Below are 6,000 nucleotides of genomic sequence, written 5' to 3'. Positions count from 1 at the left end.
TGTACACTGATGATGATGGAAAGTTAGCATCGCTTTTTTGTCACACTTGCATGGCTACATGTTTGTACAACTTGGTCATGAATCATGATTTGTGACCAAGCCGTACATATTCTTCATATATTTTGGTTGAATTACAGCATTGAAATATTTGTAAGGAAGTGTCACAACTTTAAATAGCTGCACAACAACAGATCTTCACATGTCTGTGAGGAATATGTTATCACAATATTTTTTGAGTATCACATAAAATTATTATGTTTTGAGTATTTTTTATAATTTTATTATTTCTAACAAATATGTGAGTTCAAAACTCATTCATGGTAGGATTTCCCTTTATGAAATAGAAAGTTTTCTTTTTCTTGTATGTCTTTTTCAGTGTTAGTAAGCTGACAACACAATACTGGTACAAATAGTATGATTTGGCAGTTTGTTGGGTTGATGCACATTATATGAATGCATGACTTTTTGAAAGGAGATAGAGTCGACTATATGATGCCTCAATACAACAATCATCAACTACAATGTACTTGAGTAGAGTTTACTTTCTATACTGGACCAAATACTCTATGTTTTTGATCAAAATTGTGTGCATACGTGTATATGTACATGATGTTAACATTGCGTCTGAGCCCATTTATATGTAATTTTATGTAGAGTCATTACCCATAATGTGTACTATAATGAGAAGACTGTTTCTTCAGTGACAATGATCCTCTTTGATTTTTTTTTTAGCAAAGACAAACTCAATCTGTATTTGAGCAGATCACCTATTAAATCCCTTGGGTGGATTTCACAAAGAGTTAGGACTAGTCTTATCTCTAGGTAGGAGGAGTTACTCGTCCTAATCTTAAGACTCGCCTTAAGTTTTTAATAGCCCCTAAAGAGTGCTACATGTAGGACTAGTCCCAAGTTGTGTCAATCTTTGTAAAATTGACCCCTGACTTATGTTGCATGCTGAATTACAAAATACAGTGTAGATTGATTGTGTAGATTCACATCTTTTCTCTGGTGTTTGAATCAGTGAAACGTGTTGCTAATTGAGCTTGTGATTCGAACACACCTTCAATGCCTTGTTAAAAATGTGCCTTCTTCAAGGAATTAAGTTTTTGTTTTGGAGAGTTTTTGTAACAGAATCAAATTAACTTGTTAAGTAACTTCAATGCAGACGTTTTTGTTTTCTGTTCAATATATTTTGCTTTTGGTCCTTGTGTAAAATAGACTAAAGATTTTTAAAACAATTTGGTGTTAAAAAAAGAAAAAATTCCTAGAGTGGGATTTGAACTGACGACCTCCGGAATAACATGCCGTTGCTCTATCAACTGAGCAACCTAGCCCTTTGGCGATCCTCCTGTTATTGGGGGTGCCAGTCAGAAGCCATAAACATGTCACCTCCTGTTTAACAAGGGATCACACCCAAGTGTTGATACAACCTGGGAATCGGCAGACAGGGAGTTACCTTTTATTTCAACCTGGGAATCGGCAGACAGGGAGTTACCTTTTATTTCAACCTGGGAATCGGCAGACAGGGAGTTACCTTTTATTTCAACCTGGGAATCGGCAGACAGGGAGTTACTTTTCATTTCAAATGTCAAATAAAAAAGGGGAGACTATCAACATAAAGTAGAGCAAAGTACAAAGTACCTTAATTCAGAGGTTATTGGTTTAAGATCCCTCTCTTGTCAATTTTGCAGAACCCCAAATTATTTAACATTTACCCAGCCAGTTTCCCTTTGGGCTTATTACTTAAGATTTTTTATTGAAATGCTTGCTTTAATATTCTTAAATTTATTTACTACTGCAATCTTTGTATTCACTGTTTTATGTCTGGTCTATAAATGTTACAGAAAGACAATAAATTATATAAACTTATTCACACAAACTCCTGAGTGTCTTTAGTATTCATTGGATATCTAAACTAGTAATGACCTTTCACCAAATTGTCTTGTAATTGAAGCCAGTCTAGATATAGATCGCTCTTCTTTACGGGCAATTTGGAACACACAGCCTTGCATTTTGCGCGAGACAACGTGCAGCACGAGCACATTTCACATTAGTAAACAGCGTGGCTGCGTTAATAAACTAAGCAGTTGATGCACCTGCAAGCCAAAATGCAATTTGCCTATTAAGATGGCATCTATTGCAACTTATCTATAGAGACTGAATCAAATAGCCCCAGTTACTGTTATTATTATTTTGCACTGACACGAATGTTACACTGATCAAGGCATCAAGATCATTATTTGTTTTTTGCCTTTACACTGATGTGTATTTTAGGAACTGTACACTCGGTACTTTTCCCCGAGTGCTGTGAAAAAACACAGGCATATCACTTGGGTGGGATTTGAACCCGAGACCATTGCCGATGGCAGAGCAGATGTCTTACCAGCAGACATCTTTTCTGCCATGTGTTGGTCTAGGGTTCAAATACAGCGCTTAAAATACACATCAGTGCAAGGGCAAAAACCAATATGATATTGATGCCTCGATGCAAAATTATTATCTATTTAATGTATAAGACTACAGTACTAATTGTCTATAATGGTAGCGTGTAACTCGAAGATGACTTTCAATGAGCCATCTGGAAAAAATAAAATAGAAATACACACACACACAAAAATTGCAGAGTCTGTCCTCTCGTCTGAAGCCCTGAGCGCATACGCAAAGCGAGCGCAATATTGTCAAAACAAACGCAAAGGGCCATAGTCTTTCCTTTCTTAAGAATGAAAAACTAACGAACTGAGGAAAACAACTTTGATTTTAAAAGGGTCTCTACATTAAAAAGCATTCATAAATACCCCAGACAGTTTCTCTACTCCTATTGGTGGTGAGCGCGTCACGTGGGTGTGCTTAAACCTTTTGTTAATGACCGGTAAAAAGTGTTAATTCATAAGCGTGACACGCGACCTTGCACCTGTTCTTATAAGACAGTTTCTTCATTCCTATTGGTCGAGAGCAACGGCTGAAACAGTTGTGCCACATCACGCGATACGCGCGACGCCTAAAGCATTACCCTTATAAGGAGTTGTTTACGCGAGGGCAGCGGAGGGCTCTACAATTTCATAGCTGGAGGGGTGTTGTGTTTAAAGAAATCATTTAACAATTATTATTTTTGCATTTAGTTTACTTTTTGACCAAAAGGTATTTATGAATGGGAATCAAAGTGTGTTGAAACTGTTTTCAACTAGTGGTTTAAACTCGCCGAGGCCTGGTTCTTGATAATTTACCTCGACTTCGTCTTGGTAAATTATCAAGAACCAGGCCTCGTTGGGATTAAACCACTAGTTGAAAACCTGTTCACCACACATTGATTCCCTTATTGGAAGTTACTTTGTTTTAGCGATCCAGTGGAAAAATAGAGGGCAGTTGCATGGAGATGTTGCTATCTCTACAAATTGAATGTAAATGTGTATGTAATAGACTACAGTCATACCAGTAAATGAAACCATGCAAACATATCTTCTGTAAATATCAAACATATCTCTTTATTGTTAATATCAAAGTTCACCGAGTACTGCACCTATTAAAAGGACTATAAATCTCATTCAAATGTACTTTTCATAATATTATTAGAATAAGGCACATAACATAATGGGCACATTTGGGTCAATCTGAGATAAAATATGTGGAAGTAAAGGATCTCAATGGAGTTTGTTAACATCAATATCTGGGCCCAATTTTATTGCGCTGCTTAATGGTGAAAAAAATTTCATGCTAAACATAGCAGAAATATTTGTTAAACGCATTTCACAGGTCACCAAGGATTTTAAATGGCCAGATTACCTATTACCAGGACTTTGCATTGTCGCGTCATTCATTTTCATACAGTAAGCACCAGACGGCTAGCATGCCTTTTTGTGTGCTAATTAGCAGCATTAAGAAATTTGGAAACTCTCGCAGCACAAAATCGGCGGTTAGGCAGATCTATGAAATTAGGCCCTGGTTGCTACCGTTCCAAAGAGAGAGTGAGATCTCAACATAAGACAAAGAAGACTGAATCCAACATGTATGCAAAGAAATGCAGCTTTTCTACCTTGTCAAAATTTACACAAATACAATGCAAGAGTGGTGTTAAATGTCTCATTTGAAACTAACTCTGAACACTATCGGTAAATGTAAAAACTCTCTGGTATGAACCAGTACTGGTTTTTGTATAAGTCTTCTTTATATGTTAACAAAGAAAGCACCAGGAAATCCTTCTTCACAGTGACATAGTTTTATCAAATCATGTATTTCATTGATTTGAAATAATAAGGATAAAGGAAACAGATAACAATCTCTACAAGGTTGAAACTTAGTACAGGTTAAAGTACCGGTAAATGAAATGCCCATAAAGAATTTCATTTGAAAACTCAGTGCTACACAAAATACAAGCCAGAATGCCACCCATCACTACCTGCATCCAGAACAATAGAATCTGTTTATGAGCAGCACCGATAATAACCAATAACTCCCTGTCACAACACTTCATGAACCTTTCAAATGTATCCCAAAAAGCTGTTTGCTTTGGGTGTACACACACAAGTTTATCAAAGCCTAATAGTGTTGTAGTATTGCCCGCCATTACTCAAAAGGGCTTATCACCTGAACAAAAAATTAAAAATCTTGAGGTTTTGTTTATTTTAAGTTTATACTTTTATCTTCAAGCAAACTTGATTTCTTGATACTGATTGGTCGATCCATGGCAATAGCAGTGTGATCTTTCACCGTATTGAACGGTCCATATCGCACCTCAAGAATTGCATAGTTCTAAATCTGTGTACTGCTCTATTTTAAGCCAGGCATCAAGTTTGCTTGATAAATTTGTTATAAAAAGCACCCTCATGGAACACAGAAATATGCAGCACGGCCTTCCGCCTCTTTTGGTTTGGGATGCAGAGGCGCTATATTTTCCCAAATTCCACTCACGCTGGTGATATCTCAATTGTTGTATAGGCACTCATGATAAGGTACATTAGGCGGCCATGTTGGTATAGTGGTTCTATAAATACAAATTTTGTACATAATTGTAAACAAGTTTTTGAAGTAAAACTGGCAACAAAACTCGTCCTTGATAATGCAAGAAAAAGAAAAAATTGCAAACGAAAAATTTAACTTAAATTTTAAAATTGTATGATATGTACATGTAGTACATAAAGTAACTCTTGGAAGAATCGGTGGATTGGTATTTACTTGAGGACGGTTAAAATAAGAAAAAAAAGAATCAGAAATGCAGCTAAAATACTACCCTGGACAAAATATTGTTTGAACCATACTTTGATTTGAGATACAGGATAAAAACTAGCACAGATAAAAAAAATTAAAAAATTATGGTGAAAAAAACCCAACATATTCCCACAATGAAGTGATGTGCAAAATTCAATTACAAATATTGTCAAAGTAACAGTTTCGAGTATCAGTTGAGTTAAAACAAAATTGTAGCTTTAAACAATAAACATTGTGCTCCACAGAAAGATAGTTAACTTAGAATCCTCCATCACAATTTATGAATGAAAGATTACGTTGCTTTTAAGATTAAGTAGAGTATGGAACCCCAATTGACAAGTACTGAAAATGTTGACCAGTCAGTCGACATCATTGTTATGTAGGATTTGAAACTTTGCATGGTGGGAGTATAATCTGGGCCCAATATCATAGAGCTGCTAAGCAAAAAAATTTGCTACGCATAACATTTCTTCCCTGATAAAAACAGGATTACCAGCCAAATTTCCATTTGTTACATAGTCCTTGTTACTGGTATTCAGCTTTTGTTTGCTTATCCTGAAAATCACATGAAAATTTGGTTGGTAAACATGTTTTTATCAAATAAGAAATTTCATGCTAAACAAATTTTTGTGCTGAGCAGCTCTATGAAATTGGGCCCAGGTGAGGTTTGCAGAAGCACTGTGTAAATCTCTATTGACTACAGTGGTTCTGAGATAAACTGGTTGTTGGCAACTGAATGTTTCTTTCTAAAGACGATCAGAGCATACTGCTTGAAACATTGAGTTGTCCATCAGAAAC

General features: G+C 36.0%; 1 long non-coding RNA gene across 1 annotated transcript; it reads right to left on the bottom strand.

Annotated features, from left to right (window-relative positions):
• Positions 1–1,426: 1,426 nt before the first annotated feature.
• On the bottom strand, positions 1,427–1,890 carry LOC117303809. Its single transcript, XR_004520545.1, has 2 exons — positions 1,574–1,890; positions 1,427–1,534 (listed from the first exon to the last, which is right to left on the bottom strand). It is a non-coding gene; the product is annotated as an uncharacterized LOC117303809 (long non-coding RNA).
• Positions 1,891–6,000: the final 4,110 nt, after the last annotated feature.

The sequence above is a fragment of the Asterias rubens genome, chromosome 20 (assembly GCF_902459465.1).
Source record: "Asterias rubens chromosome 20, eAstRub1.3, whole genome shotgun sequence".
Classification (NCBI taxonomy): Eukaryota; Metazoa; Echinodermata; class Asteroidea; order Forcipulatida; family Asteriidae; genus Asterias; species Asterias rubens.
The sequence above is the reverse complement of the archived record's forward strand: the minus strand, read 5'-3'. Positions and strand labels throughout refer to the sequence as shown.